Source organism: Hemitrygon akajei, chromosome 10 (assembly GCF_048418815.1).
Source record: "Hemitrygon akajei chromosome 10, sHemAka1.3, whole genome shotgun sequence".
In the NCBI taxonomy this organism is placed as follows: Eukaryota; Metazoa; Chordata; class Chondrichthyes; order Myliobatiformes; family Dasyatidae; genus Hemitrygon; species Hemitrygon akajei.
Window position 1 is genome coordinate 7,828,520 of NC_133133.1, and position 17,284 is coordinate 7,845,803.

The window sequence follows — 17,284 nt, forward strand, 5'->3', positions numbered from 1 at the left end:
CATGGCACTGGGAGCAATCCAGAGATTACTACTGTTGAGATCCTGCTTCTCAGCTTCCTAACTCACTGTATTCTTTTTTCAGGACCTCCTTCCTTCTTCTTCCTATGACATTGGTACCAATATGTACTGTGACTTCTGGCTGCTTGCCCTCCCTTTTCAGGATATTGTGGATGCATCCAGCAACATCTCGGACCCTGGCAGCTTGGAGGCAAACTACCATTGATGTTTTCTTTTGGTATCCACAGAATCACCTATCTGTCCCCCTGACTGTAATGTCCCCTATAATTGCTGCCATCCTCTTTAGTTCCTAACCTCTGTAAGGCACAGGGCCAGATTCAGTGCCAGAGGCACAGCTGATGTTGCTGCCCCCAGGTAGGTCATCCCACTCCCCCACCAACGATAGTACTTAAAATGGAGTAATTGTTGAGGGGGACAGCCACAGGTGTGCTCTCCACTACCTGATGTTCTCCCTTCCCTCTCCTGACAGTCACCCATTTATCTGTCTCCTGTAGCCTTGGAGTGATCACCTCCCTGTAGCTCCTGTCTATCACCTTTTCACTTTCCCTAACAAGCCAAAAGTCATCGAGCTGTAGCTCCAGTTCTCTAGCACAGTCTCTAAGGAGCTACACCTCGATCCACCTAGTGCAGATGTGGCCATCAGGGAGGTTGGGAGTCTCCTGGAAATTCCACATCTGACAGCCAGAACAGAACACTGGCGCTGTAGACATGCCCACTATTCTCTCCAGAGTTGAATAAAAAATAAGGAATTAACTTAACTTGCCTCTGCCTGTTCTCGCTATAGCGCTGTTTGAGCCAAAGCCTTCCTACTCTTCCTCAGACTTCTCCGACGATGACTGCTCCCATGATGACCGGTCCACTCAGCATTAGAGGGGAGTGATAGTGATAGGGGAGTCTATAATCAGAGTAACAGACAGGAGATTCTGTGGAAGTGAAAGGGAGTTGCTTCCCAAGTGCCAGGTCAGGGACGTCTTGGATCACATTCACAGCATTTTGAAGTGGAAGGGAGAGCAGCCAGATGTTTTGGTACATAAAGGAACAAATGACATTGGAAGGAAAATCAAAGAGGTCCTGAAGAGAGTATTTAGAGAGCTAGGTAGAAAGCTGAGAAGCGCGACCTCCAAGGTAGTAATTTTTGGATTGCTGCCTGTGCCACATGCCATTGAGAGTAGAAACATGATGATTTGGCTTGGCTGAAAAGCTGATGCAGGGGTGAAAGCTTCAGGTTCTTGAATCATTGAGATCTCTTCTGGGGGAAGTATGACCTGTACAAAAGGGAAAGTTTGCATCTGAAACTGAAGGGGACCAAAATTCTCATGGGCAGGTTTGTTCGAGCTTTTGGGGAGGGTTTAAAACAATCTGGCAGAGGGATGGGAACAAGAGTGAAGGACCTCAGGATAGGACAGATGGTAAAAAAGCAAAGATAGCGTGCAGTCAGACTGTCAGGAAGGGCAGGCAGATGATAGGACAAAATTGCTGTCAGCAGGGTGAGTATCAGTGCATTAGGGATGCAGAATCAAAAAGGGTAGCAAATACAGTACTCAGTGTTATATCTCAATGCCCGGAGGTGGATATTCTTGTTGCACTCTTATAGATTGTCAGGTATGAGATGGCTTTTTAGAGCAGTTTCTCATTGAGCCTTCTGGGGGATCATCTATACTGGATTGTGTGTTTAGCCCTCAGGTTCAGCCAGCATATTTTTGTTTTGGGTAAGACAGTCTCTGGCCCAGCCAAACTGAGAAATCCCATTTGTGTGGTTGCTGTGTGATGTGTTGCCCGGTTACAAATCCAAACCGCAAAATATCAGACAGTACACTGTATGCAATTAAACAATTGAACTTTATAAATCTTAATCTGTCTATATGGTTAGTAAAGAAAATAAAAATAAAACGGGCCCATTTTAATTTAACAGTCTAAAGTGCACGTTGGCGCTTACGGTATCGTCCATTTGACCCCCATCGACCTCCTCCGAGTGTCGCTGACCGTCGGACCCTCGCTCAGACTCCATGCTGTCCGGCAGTCTACTAACTCTTCTAATTTGCATCTTCTCTCTTAATCTCTCACCGACAAAAGACCGCGCAGTCCCTGCTCCCAGACCCACAAGAAAGAACAACATGCCTCTCATTGGTTAGCATACATTCCAAAGGCCCCGTTATCTCTAGTCATAACCCAAACTTTGCTGTTACACAGAAACCATTACCTTAGCAATGAAACCTTACAGAGCATTACAGGTGTTATGTAATAAACTGGAGGTGATTAGGGAACTTAAGAAAGAAGAACCCAGTGATCACACTATGATTGATTTCAACTTGAAATTTGACAGGGAGAAAGTAAAGTCTGCTGGAGCTGTATTTCAGTGGAGTAAAGGAAATTACAGTGGTATGAGAGAGGAGTTTGCCAAAGTAAGTTAGAAGGAGATGCTGGTAGGGTTGACAACAGAGCAACAATAGTGTGAGTTTCTGGGAAAAATGAGGAAGGTGCAGGGTAGAAGTATTCCAAAAACAAATAAATACTCAAATGGCAAAATAGTACAACCGTGGCTGACAAAGGAAATCAATTTGACAACAGAGCAACAATAGTGTGAGTTTCTGGGAAGAATGAGGAAGGTGCAGGGTAGAAGTATTCCAAAAACAAATAAATACTCAAATGGCAAAATAGTACAACCGTGGCTGACAAAGGAAATCAATGCTAATGTAAAAATAAAAAAAGAGGGGGGCATACAACAAAGCAAACATTAGTGGGAAGATTAAGGATTTAAAAACATACTGAAAGCAGCCAAAAGAATTATTATGAGGGAAAAGATGACATGTGAAAGCAAGCTAGCAAATAATATCAAGGTGGAAACAAAAAGTTCTTCAAGTATATAAAAAATAAAAGAGTGATGAGAGTAGATATAGAATCGCTAGAAAATGAGGCAGGAGAAATAATAACAGGGGGCAAGGAGATGGCAGATGAACTAAGTGAATATTTTGCATCAGTCTTCACTGTAGAAGACACTAGCGGTATGCCAGATGTTGAAGGGTGCGAGGGAAGAGAAGTGAATGCAGCTACTATTATAAGGGAGAAGGTGAAAAAGGTGAAAAAGCAGGCAGACCTAAAGGTACATAAATCACCTAGACCAGATGAACTGCACCCTAGGGTAATAAAGAGGTAGTGGCAGAGATTGTGAAAGTACTTGTAATGACCTTTCAAAAAATCATTGGACTCTGGTGCGATTCCAGAGGACTGGAAAATTGCAAATGTCACTCCACTCTTTAAGAAAGGAGGGAGGCAGCAGAAAAGAGATTATAGATCAGTTACCCTGACCTCAGTGGTTGGGAAAATGTTAGAGTCAGTTGTTAAGGATGAGGTTATGTTGTACTTGGTGACACAGGACAAGATAGGAGAATGTCAGCATGGTTTCCTTAAGGGAAAATCTTGCCTGATGAACCTATTAGAATTCTTTGAGGAGATTACAAGTAGGATAGATAAAGAGGATTGAATTGAATTGAATTGATTTATTACTTACATCCATCATATACATGAGGAGTAAAAATATTTATGTAACATCTCTGTCCAAATGTGCAATGTGCAATTTATAGTGATTTATAATAAATAGTACGTACAACAGGACAGTCAATATAGCATAGAAATACAGCTCTGTCAGCATGAGTTAAGCAGTCTAATGGCCTGATGGAAGAATGGATGTTGTATATGGACTTTTAGAAGGCCTTTGATAAGGTGCTACATATGAGGCTGCTTAATAAGTTAAGAGCCCATGATATTACAGCAAGTTTACTAGAATGGTTAGGGCATTGGCTGATTGGTAGGAGGCAGTGAGTGGGAATAAAAGGATCATTTTCTGGTTGACTAATAGTGACTAGTGGTGTTCTGCAGGTGTCTTTGTTGGGACCACTTCTTTTCATGCTTTAGATGATTTAATTTCAATGATTTAGATGGCTTTGTTGCCAAGTTTGCAGATGATATGAAGATTGGTGGAGAGGCAAGTACTGCTGAGGAAACAGGAAGGCTGCAGAAGGACTTAGATAGATTAGGAGAATGGGCAAGAGCTTGATGATTTTAGTCAGATTTCTTAACCTTTTGACCACCAGGAAGCTGACAGACATGTTTGGTGGTGCTATCTTAACTATAACCCTATAGAATAAAAGAATAGCTGATGAAAAGCAAGTGCCAATTTTGCTGAGTCTATTGGTGGAAGAGGATACAGTTTACTTAGAAATGTGACTGTCCAACCAAGCCAGCCGAAATGAGCTTTGCTGATATCATGGAAGTAATGCAGGAACATTTAGAACCAAAGCTATCATTAATTGCAGAATGATTTAGATTTCATAAGCAGAATCAAAAGGAAGGGGAGTCCATTTCAGCCTACGTGGCTGAATTGAAGAGACTGTCTATGATGTCAGTTCAGTGATGAGCTTAATCATGCACTGAGAGCTTGTGCAATCTTACAAGAAAACATTCAAAAATGGATCCTAACTGAAGCACAATTCACATTTAAAAGATCATTTGAAATTTCTGTATCAGTGGAAACAACAAACAGAGATGCAGTTCAGCTGCAGTCAGGAGTGAAAGTGAGCACAAACAAAATTGTCTAAACAGAAACCTGTATGGCTGAAAAAAATTGGCTTACAATTGTGGTAGGTGTTCACATAACACCAAGACATTGCAGTTTTAGAGGTGAAATTTGCAGAAAATTTAATAAAGTGGGACATATACACAGAGCATGTAAGGCAGACAAAAATAAATAGCTCAAGGAAGAGAAAAAAATTAAGAAGTCAAGTTGCTGTTTCAAAAGGAGCACTGATTTTCCAGCTGTTCTTGAAAAATCCGATTATGATGACAATGACATAGGACTGAGCAGCCCTGAGATTTACAATATAAAAACTATCAAGAGACAAGCAACGTGGCTTACAGCAGAAGTAAATGGTAAATTAATTAAAATGGCACACTGATTTGCCTGTTTCAGTCATTCCATCAAACGAGTCTGAGCAGCATCTAAATTGAAGTTGAGATGTCTTTTATATTAAGTTGCTTACAGCTAAGGAGGGAGGAGAGTCTTGTATTTAATATTTCATTAATATTTGAGTAATATTGTACATATATTGTTTGGTTCAGCATTCTTTGTTTGTTTATATAATTCATTATGAGTTATATGTAATAGTACATGGAAGGCATATATCATCATGCCACCACGTCATAAGTGCATGCCTCACTTAGAGTCAAAGTGGAACTAAGACACGTATCTCCCGACTCCTTACTATTCTTTGTATACATGAATGTAAATATCTACCTAGCTACCTATTTATTTATTTATTGTTTGCAGTTTGTCTTCTTTGGCAGATTGATTGCTGACAAGTTGTTGTCCGACACAACCTCAGCGTTCTTGAAACTGGTGGTGTGGGACTTCAGGCCTCTGTGCCCCCTGCCTGATGGTAGCTGAGAGAAGATGGCATGGCCTGGATGGTGTATAACTTTGATGATGGATGTTGTCTTCTTGAAGCAGATCTGTAGATATGACTGATGTTGGGGAGGGCTGTGCTCGTGATGCATTGTGCTGAGTCCATCGCCCCCTGCAGCTTCTCGTCTCATTTGAATTGCTGTACCAGACAGGGGTGCAACCAATCAGGACATTTTCAACAGTTCTGCTGCAGAAATTTGTTCACGTGTTTGGCCACAAGCAACGTACATATTCTCACAAAGTTTCATTTTCACCCTTGTTACGAAGAGAAGGAATCCTCCTGGTTGTTGCTTCCTCTCACAAATACCAAATATTTACATAGCAATTAGATTTCCCTCACTGTCTGGGTACAGCTAGCTCCTCTCCCAGGGGATAGGTGCAAGCTGAAATGGCAGAAAATGATTTTGGAGATATTTCAAGCATGAAATGGATAAATTAATGGCTCAGATTCCTGGCAGGAGCATCAGAGCTCGCTATTATAATGGAGTAAACCTGACTGCAGCATCTGCGATCTGCACTTGTACAGTTAAAACGAGAAATCTAATTGTTATCTGAGTCAATTTGCTCTTTTGCAATCTGAAAAGCACCAATCCTCACTGAGAAATTTAGCTCTGCAATGTGCTGGCTTTAAATTTCTGGCACCAGCTCATTGTACTATGTACTTGTAAGAGTTGGGTTCTATATTGAAGTGAACCAGATTTTATTGTATATGGAGTATTGTGTCTTATATTGGTTTTTGGTGAACATAGAACACAAAACAGTATAGCACAGTGGACACCCTTCAGCCCAGAACGTGGTGCTGACCTTTTAACCTACACTCAGATCAATGTAACTCTTTCCTCCCACGTAGCCTTCTGTTTTACGATCATTCATATGACTAAGAGTTTCTTAAATGTTACAAATGTACCTGCCTCTTCAACCACCGCAGACAGGGAGTTCCATGCACTCACCACTCTCTGTGTAAAGAACTTACCTCTGACATCTTCCCTACACTTTTCTTTAATCAGCTTATAATTATGTCCCTGGTATTAACCAATGCCATCCTGGCAAGAAGTCTCTGCTTGCCAACTTAATATATACACCTCTGTCTTTTCAGAAGTATATTCCTGCATTCAGACATACTGCAGCACAGATTCATTAGCTTTATTTGTCGATGTACATTGAAACATACAGTTAAATCTGTTGCTTCACTATACAACCAACAGCGTCCCAGGTGTGTTGGGGGCCAGAAGTTAAATACTGACGGCCAAAGCCCGGAGGCTGTGAAGTGCAGAATGGAGGCCTGTCCATGTGCGTTGAAGGGAAGAACAGGGCTTATTTTGTTGTTTGTTTTGTTCTGTCTTGCAAGGCTCTGTGTTGTTCTGCCAAGCTTTGTGGACATGTGGGTGGATGGGAGGGAGGAATGGGGCTTAATCCGAAGCAAGACACACACAAAATGCTGGAGGAAATCAGCAGGTTGGGCAGCATCCACGGAAATGAATAAACAATCGACATTTTGGGCTGAAACCTTTCTTCGGGCCCGGAAAGGAAGGAGAAAATGCCAGGATACAAAGGTAGGGGGAGGGGAAGGAGGATCAAGTCTCGATGAGCACATGGTTGAAGAGTCAGAGGGCAGCAGAGGTCACAGAGGGGGAGCAGTGAGAGAGGATCTCACTGAACTCCCGTTGAAGAGAAGATTTAAACTTCTTCCGAGTAGACATCCTCTTAATCCTTCTCCGAGGGGCTTGCTTTTGCTATTGCTGCTGTTTTTTTGTGCGCTGTGTTGTTCTACTGAACTTTGTGGCCATGTTATGCTGGCACTGGAATGTGTGGCAACACTTACGGGCTGCCCCCAGCACACCCTCCTCGGGTATGTTGGTTGTTAATACAAATGACACATTTCACTGTATGCTTCAATGTACATGTGATACATAAATCTGAATCTGACCTTAGACTCTACACAAATGGAATCAACTATCGATAATCCAGACTCTACCATAACTCATCAGTAGTTACACAATTCAATTACCCATTAAAAGTCACACTATTCAAACATCTATTCATAGGCACACTCTGCAGCCCCTTCAATCATTTTAAAAGCCTAAATTATTTCTCCTTACTACCTATATGGCATGCAATCATGACCCTAATAGAGGCTTGAATTTCTACATTTTCAGTGGACTGCATCCAATTAAAATCTGCTTATGTTCCGAATATGTATTTCACAGTTTAATGACTCAGTTTATTAATTGGATGAAGTTCAGTACATGCTTACCATTTCTACGTGTTGGTCTGCGTTACAGTGATTGATGATGGTGGCGATTCTCGGAAAGATTCTCACACTGTTACAGCAAATGACTTGAAGATCAAACCTATGTCATTCAGTTAGAATAATTTTGTTTGAAACTTCCAAACAATATAAAGATTTTTACATGAAACCTCTTTTTTATGCAGCTTTCAAACCACAAATGCTTTACTGCCACAACATTTTTCAGCATGTGGATGATGAAGGAACTTTAATGTCAAATATTTAAAGGCATTCATTTTGAGATGTCTAGAATATGAAAGCAAGGATGTGGTGCTGAGCACAAACAAGAGAAAACCAGCAGAGACATTATAAGATGTTGGCCAGTCTGAACCTGGAGTACTGTGAGCAGTTTTGGTCTCCTAATCTAAGAATGGATATGCTGGCATTGGAAAGGTCCAGAGGAGTTTCATGAGAAAGATGCTTGTGGTGAACTACATATACCTGTCTGGACTGCTCCTGTGGCTCCTCCCACAGACCCCTGTATAAAGGCGATTGAGGCCTGAGCCCAGCCTCATTCTCCAGGATGTAGTGTTGTTCATTCTTCCAGTCAATAAAAGCCGATATCTCGTTTCTTATGTCTCAGAGTGAGTTATTGATGGTGCATCAATGCTAGGAATGAAAGGGTTAATAAACGAGGAGCATTTGATGGCTCTGGCCTGTACTCACTGGAATTTAGAAGAATGAGGGGGGCAATCTCATTAAAAGCTATCAAATATTGAAAGGCCTAGAGAGAGTAGATGTGGAGAGAATGTTTCCTATAATGGAGGAGTCTAGGACCAGAGGTCATAGCCCTGGAATAGAGGGACGTCCATTTAGAACAGAGATAAGGAGGGATTTCTTTGGCTAGAGGGTGATGAATCTATGGAATTCATTGCCACAGATAGCTGTGGAGGCCAAGTCAGTGGCTAATGTTAAATGCTGGAGAATGGGTTTGAGAGGAATAACAAATCATCCCCGAATAGTGTAATTCAGCTTCCATGTCCTAGCAGCTGGCTAATGCAGAGAGAATAAGGAATTCATCAGACCATTTGTTTTACACATTGCTATGTGTGGAAGAGGACATCAGGAAAAGAACTAGGTTCATCTTCGAAATATTGCCATGGGAATGTTTCCAAACTGAAAATAGACAAGACCTTGTGTAATCCCTGTCAGTGCATTCTGGGCACCTGCCTCTCCATGTGTAAGAAGCTTGCTCCACACATCAGTTTAGTTTTGGGCAGCACAATGGGGTAATGTTGCTCAGAAGGGTAGGGAAAGGAAGAAGGCAGCAATAATAGGGGACTCTAAAGTTAGGGGGTCAGACAGGTGATTCTGTGGAAGCAAAAAAAAACCACGGATGATAGTTTGCCTCCCAGGAACCAGGGTCCAGGATGTTTCTCATCGCATCCACGATATCCTGAAGTGGGAAGGTCAGAGGTCGTGGTACATATTGGTACCAATGACATAGGTAGGAAAAGCGAGGAGGTCCTGAAAACAGACTACAGTGAGATAGGAAGGAAGTTGAGAAGCTGGACCTCAAAGGTAGTAACCTTGAGACTACTGTCTGCGTCACGCGACAGTGAGTATAGCAAACAAATGAGGTAGAGGGTAAACGCTTGGCTGAGGGATTGGAACAGGGGGCAGGGATTCAGATTTATGGGTCATTGGGACCTCTTTTGGGGCAGGTGTGACCTGTACAAAATGGACGGGTTGCACTTGAATCCGAGGGTGACCAATATCCTGGTAGGGAGGCTTGCTAAGGCCCTTGGGATGAGTTTGAACTAGAATTGCTGGGGGGGGGGGGGGGAGGTGGGAACTGAACTGAAGAGATGGAGGAAGGGGCAGTTGGCTAACAAATAGAGAAAGCTTGTAGGCAGTGTGAGACGGAGGACAGGCAGGTGAAAAAGAAGGGATACGCTCAGACCAATGGTTTGAGATTCTTTCAAGAGACATCATGAATAATGTGGATGAGCTTACAGCGTGGATTAGTACTTGGAGTTATGATGTTGTGGCCATTACAGAGACTTGGATGGTGTAGGGACAGGAATGGTTACTTAGAGTGCCAGGCTTTAGATGTCTCAGAAAGGACAGGGAGGGAGGCAAGAGAGGTGGGGGTGTGGCACTGTTGATCAGAGATAGTGTCATGGCTGCAGAAAAGGAAGAAGTCATGGAAGGTTTGTCTATCATGTCTCTGTGGGTGGAAGTTAGATATAGGAAGGGGTCAATAATTCTACTGGGTGTGTTTTATAGACCACCCAATAGTAACAGGGACATCTAGGAGCAGATAGGGAGACAGAATCTGGAAAGGTGTAATAATACCAGGGTTGTCATGTTGGGAGATTTTCTTTCCCAAATATTGATTGGCATCTCCCTGGAGAAAGGGGTTTAGATAGGATAGTGTTTGTTAGGTGTGTTCAGAAGTTTCCTGACACAATATGTAGACAAGCCCACAAGAGGAGAGGCTGTACTTGTTCTGGTATTGGGAAATGAACCTGTTCAGGTGTCAGGTCGCTCAGTGGGAGAGCAATTTGGACATAGTGATTTCAATTCTATCTCCTTTACCATAGTATTGGAGAGAGATAGGAACAGACAAGTTAGAAAAATGTTTAATTGGAGTAAGGGGAAATATGAAGCATTCAGGCAGGAACTTTGAAGCATAAAATGGGAAATTCTCAGGAGAACGTATTGCAGAAATGTGGCAAGTGTTCAGGGGATATTTGCATGGCGTTCTGCATAGGCATGTTCCAACGAGACAGGGAATGGATGAAAATCTAGTCAGGAAGGAAAGAAAAGTTTATGAAATTCTCAAAAAACTATGTAAAGATAGAGATCTAGAAGATTATAAGGCTTGCAGGAAGGAGCTTAAGAATGAAATTAGGAAAGCCAGAAGGGGCCATGAGAAGGCCTTGGCAGACAGGATTAAAGAAAACCCCAAGGCAATCTACAAGTACGTGAAGAGCAAGAGGATAAGACGTGAGAGAATAGGATCAATCAAGTGTGACAGTGTGTGGAACAGAAGGAAATAGCAGAGGTACTTAATGAATACTTTGCTTTAGTATTGACTATGGAAAAGGATCTTGGCGATTTTAAGGATGATTTACAGTGGATTGAAAAGCTTGAGCATATAGACGTTAAGAAAGAGGATGTGCTGGAGCTTTTGGAAAGCATCAAGTTAGATAAGTCTCCGGGAGCAGATGAGATATAACCCAGGCTGCTGTGGGAGGTGAGGGAGGAGATTGCTGAGCCTCTGGCGATGATATTTGCATCATCAATGGGGATGGAAGAGGTTCCAAAAAATTGGAGGGTTGCAGACTTTGTTCCCTTATTGAAGAAAGGGAGTATATATAGCCAAGGAAATTATAGATCAGTGAGTCTTACTTCAGTGGCTGGTAAGTTGATGTGAAAGATCCTGACAGGCAAGATTTATGAACATTTGGAGAGGCATATCATGAGGAATAGTTGCATGGCTTTGTCAAAGGCAGGTTGTGCCTTACGAGCCTGATTGAATTTTTTGAGGATGTGACTAAACAAATTGATGAAGGTAGAACAGTAGATGTAGTATATACGGATTTCAGCAAGACATTTCAGCAAGGCTTATTGAGAAAGTAAGGAGGCATGGGATCTAAGGGGACCTAAGGGGACCTTGCTTTGTTGATCCAGAATTGGTTTGCCCACAGAAGGCAAAGAGTAGTTGTAGATGGGTCATATTCTGCATGGAGGTCACTGACCAGTGGTGTGCCTCAGGGATCTGTTTTGGGTCCCCTTCTCTTCATGATTGTTATAAATGATCTGGATGAGGAAGTGGAGGGATGGGTTAATAAATTTGCTGAGGTTGGTGGTTTTTGGATAGTGTGGAGGGTTGTCAGAGGTTACAGAGGGACATCAAAAGGATGCAAAACTGGGCTGAGAAATTGCATACGAAGTTCAACCCAGATAAGTGTGAGGTGGTTCATTTTGGTAGGTCAAATATGATGGCAGAATATAGTATTAATGGTAAGACTCTTGGCAGTGTGGAGAATCAGAGGGACCTTGGGGTCCCAGTCCATAGGAAGCTCAAAGCAGCTGTGCAGGTTGACTCTGTGGTTAAGAAGGCATATGGTGCATTGTCCCTCATCAACCATGGGATTGAGTTTAAGAGCTGAGTGTTAATGTTGCAGCTATATAGGACCCTGGTCAAACCCCATTTGGAGTACTGTGCTCAGTTCTGGTCACCTCACTACAGGAAGGATGTGGAAACTATAGAAAGGGTGCAGAGGAGATTGACAAGGATGTTGCCTGGTGGAGTCTCCGACCAGAGGGCACATCCACAGAATAAAGGGATATCTATTCAGACGACAGATGAAGAGAAATTTCTTCAGCCAGAGGGTGATCAATCTGTTGAATTCATTGCCATGACAACTGTGCAAGCCACATCATTGGGTATATTTAAGGTGGATGTTGATAATTTTTTGATTAGTCAGGTCAACAAAGATTACAGGGAGATGGCTGGAGAATGGGTTGAGAGGGATAATAAATTAGCTATGATGGAACGGCAGAGAGACTTGATGGGCTGAATAGTCTAATTCTGCTCCTGTGCCTTGTGGTCTTATTCCAAAGACGTGCAGGTTCGGGTGAGTAAGTTGCGGGCATGTTATGTTGGCACCAGAATCGTGGCCACATTTGCAGGCTCATCCCAGCACAATCCTCAAACTGCGTTGATCGTATGTTTTGATGTTTCTATATAAATGTGATAATCTCTTTAAAACACTGGAGGTACTGAGCAGGACAGGCAGCATCTGTGGAGGGAAGGCAGTCGATGAATTCAAATTATGTTATCTATGAAATGGTTTGTATTGAAACAAGTTTGGTTACAAGGTCTTTGAGTTTTTCCATATACTTAATTCCCTTTAACTAAGTACATTTTTGTTGATCATTATCAACTCAGTAGCCAGTTTATTTGGAACCTCCTGTACCTAATAAAGTGGCCAATGAGTGTATGTTCATGGACTTTTGTTGCTGTAGCCATCATCTTCAGGACCTGACATGCTGTGAGTTCAGAGATGTGCTTCTGCACACCACTGTTGTTATGCATGGTTATTTGACATTCTGTTGCCTTCCTGTCAGTTTGAACTACTCTCGCCTTTCTTCTCTGACCTCTCTCATTAAACAGGCTTTTTCACCCTCCAAACTGCTTTTCATTGGATAGTTTTTATTTGGTTTGCCTGTTCTCTCTAAGCTCTAGAGATTGTTGAGTGTGAAAATCCCAGGAGATCAGCAGTTTCTGAGATACTCAAATCAGACCGTTGGGCACCAATAATCGTTCCACGGTCAAAGTCACGCAGATCACATATGCTCCTCATTATGATGTTTGACCTGAACAACAACTCTGCCCTCTTATCTCTTCTCAGCTGCCTGTTTTCTCCCCCTGGGTCCCCTCCTCTTTCCCTTTCTCCTTTGGTCCACTTTCCTCTCCTGTCAGATTCCTTCTTTCCAGCCGTTTACCTTTCCTACCCACCTGACTTCACCTATGATCTTCTTGCTAGCCTCCTTCCCCTCCCCCCACCTTTTTATTCTGACATCTTCCCCCTTCATTTCTAGTCTTGACGAAGGGTCACGGCCTGAAATGTTGATGGTTTATTCATTTAAGTAGATACTGCCTGTCTTGCCGAATTCCTCCAGTTTTTTGTGTGAGTTACTAACAATTATTTTGTTCCCCTTTACGCTTGTGTAGAGAAAATGACAGCAAGCAGTCTTGAAACTTGAATCTTATTGGCTGCCTTAAATTCATACACAAATTCAAATTTGATTTTGTTCTCAGAGTTGCAATGGTAAAACTTACCTGCAACAGCATCACAGGCACAGGGCATCAGATAAGCAGCATTCACAACAAAAACATCAATTAAATACAGACAACACACACAAAATGCTGGTGGAACACAGCAGGCCAGGCAGGAAGAAGTACAGTCAATGTTTCGGGCCGAGACCCTTCATCAGGACTGACTGAAAGAAGAGATAGTAAGAGGTTTGAAAGTGGAAGGGGGAGGGGAGATCCAAAATGATAGGAGAAGACAGGAGGGGGAGCTAAGACAGGATGAAGCTAAGAGCTGCAAAGTTGATTGGCAAAAGGGATACACAGCTGGAGAAAGAGGAGTATCATGGGACGGGAGGCCTAGGGAGAAAGAAAGGGGGAGGGGAGCACCAGAGGGAGATGGAGAACAGGCAGAGTGATTGTGAGAGGGATGGAGAGAGAAAAAAAAGGAAAATAATTTTGGGAGACTGTAGGTCTGACACAGTGGTCAGCAGCACAGGGGCGCCGCAGGGAACCGTACTCTCTCCGGTCCTGTTCACCCTGTACGCATCAGACTTCCAATATAACTCGGAGTCCTGCCATGTGCAGAAGTTCGCTGATGACACGGCCATAGTGGGGTGTGTCAGGAATGGACAGGAGGAGGAGTATAGGAAACTGATACAGGACTTTGTGATATGGTGCAACTCAAACTACCTGCGTCTCAATATCACCAAGACCAAGGAGATGGTAGTGGACTTTAGGAGATCTAGGCCTCATATGGAGCCAGTGATCATTAATGGAGAATGTGTGGAGCAGGTTAAGACCTACAAGTATCTGGGAGTACAGTTAGACGAGAAGCTAGACTGGACTGCCAACACAGATGCCTTGTGCAGGAAGACACAGAGTCGACTGTACTTCCTAAGAAGGTTGGCGTCATTCAATGTCTGTAGTGAGATGCTGAAGATGTTCTATAGGTCAGTTGTGGAGAGCGCCCTCTTCTTTGTGGTGGCGTGTTGGGGAGGAAGCATTAAGAAGAGGGACGCCTCACGTCTTAATAAGCTGGTAAGGAAGGCGGGCTCTGTCGTGGGCAAAGTACTGGAGAGTTTAACATCGGTAGCTGAGCGAAGGGCGCTGAGTAGGCTATGGTCAATTATGGATAACTCTGAACATCCTCTACATAGCACCATCCAGAGACAGAGAAGCAGTTTCAGCGACAGGTTACTATCGATGCAATGCTCCTCAGACAGGATGAAGAGGTCAATACTCCCCAATGCCATTAGGCTTTACAATTCAACCGCCAGGACTTAAGAACTTTTTAAAAGCTATTATTAATGCTTTTTGAGGTAGTGATTTAGATGCATATCATATTTTTTACTGAGTTAAGTATTGTATGTAATTAGTTTTGCTACAACAAGTGTATGGGACATTGGAAAAAAGTTGAATTTCCCCATGGGGATGAATAAAGTATCTATCTATCTATCTATCTAATAAATAAATAAATAGATAGATAGATAGATAGATATATAGATAGATAGGGAAACTGGTTAGGTCTGGAATCCAAAAAGAAGCAGAGAGCTTTGAGACCTTCCTGGTGGGGGATGGAGGTATATAGGGACTGGACATCCATGGTGAAAATAAGGTGGTGGGGGCCAGGATTCAGATTCATTGATTTATCACAAGTTTATTTATCATATGTATATTGAAACATACAGTTTAATTTGTGTTAACAACCAACACAACCTAGAATGTGCTAGGGACACTAGCCTGCTAATGTCACCATGCATTCCTGTGCCAACATTGCTCAGTGGAGCATTCAAGTAACAGGAAAAGCAAAACAAGCCTCTGGCACTTTTCCACCCACCCACTAACACACAGATTGGCCTCCACCACCAGGTCAAGTTGCCTCCTGTGTTTTTGGCCCCAGACTTTCAGACTTACAGACATTTGGCCTCCAATGTCCAAGTCCTGGCCAGGACTCGAGGACTCATGGACATTGGGTCTCCGATTCCTGGACACACCTATCCTGGAGCTGCAACCTCTGGAATCGCCAACCACAGGACTTTGAACTCTGGGCCTTGACCTCCAGACTCACATGAAAAATAAAAATTATACACAATTTTTACAAGGAAGAACAAAACTGCAACAAAAGGACAATGGTCCATTTTGGTGCAAAGTGATCAAAGTTGTCATAGTGTTGCTAAACTCTAGTGCTTAAGGCTGTAGCGACTGGTTCAAGAACTGAATGGTTGAAGGAAAGTAACAGTTCTTGAACCTGATTATGTGGGACATGATGTTTCTCTACCTCCTGACCTGTGGTAGCTGTGAGAAGACGGTGTGGCTCGGATGGTGGGGACCTTTGATAATGGACATTGCATTCTAGAGTCAGCACTTCATTTAGATACTACCGATGGTAGGGAATAATATTTAAATTTCCCCTTCATGTTGTTAAGTGGCATAACGAGCAAGATAGCATTGGGAATATAGAGTGATGTTTTGAGTACAGCTCACAGAAGTACTATTCCACTAAATATAGTATTTTTCCTGGATGATGATCACTGCAATCCACAGCCTGTAATTTCTCTTTGGGAGCTTTGCTTTTGAACTGTCTGAACAATCTGACATTTTTATGGTCATGTCAGCCATTGCTGTACTGAACTTTGGGTCCCATTGAAAGTTTGGATTGGATTAAAACTTCATGGCCGATTGCAGTGGCAGGGCTCGGGCTTGTGGGCAAAAAATGAACCAATATTCAACCAATTTAACCACTGATCCAGACTAATAACTTTAAGGCATCAAGGCACTGGACAGAGGATGAACCATTGTTTTTCTCACCACTCCATCTCAGCCAGGATCCTTCACCTAAGCCCGTCCCATCTGCGTCTGACCCGTCTCCCTCTCTTCTCGTTACAACCATTGGATGCTAAGTACAGAAATTTCGACTGGCTGAACTCGCCTCAACACTGATCTGGCTCCGTGGCCATGGACTCACTTTCAGGGGCCCTGTGATTCATCTTCTGGGTATTATTTGTTCATTTTTATCATTGTTTTCATGATTTGTTCTTTTTTACACATTGGGCGTTCGATGGTCTTTGTTGTGTGATGTTTTTCTATTGTGTTTCTTTGTTTTGTAACTGCCTGCAAGAAGATGAATCTCAAGGTTCTGTATGGGACTCTGTCTGAAATGTCGACTGTACGCTTTTCCATAGACGCTGCCTGGCCTGTTGAGTTCCTCCAGTATTGTGTGTGTGTTGCTTGGAATTCCAGCATCTGAAGATTTTCTCTTGGTTGTATATGATGTACATACTTTGATAATAGATCTACTTTGAACTTTGATATACTGCAGGTTTCAGCTGGTATCAGAGAAAATAAATTCAAGGGGGATATAATGCGCTATTAAGTGCTGAAAAATTGGTACAAAAGATTTTTTTTAGTGAAAGTAAAAGATGTATTATTGAAAGTGGCTCTGGAAATTCATGAGGCAGAGGTTTAACAATATACCCCAGACTAATTTTGCTTTCATCTTGAATATTCATCCTTGGGCAATACAGTGTCATATCTGGAACACCATTAATATTATTTCTATTCATGAACTTGTTAAGCTGCCTACCAAGTTCTATAATGCTTTCTTCAATGAACTGGAAAGAGATTGGGATTTTATTGTTTGACATTATTTGCAAAATTAAAATAGGGTAAAAACACAAATAATAAAAAAAATTAGAAGCAAAATTTACATTCCAATTTTAAAATAAAGCCAAAGAACAGAACTTTGGAGGAT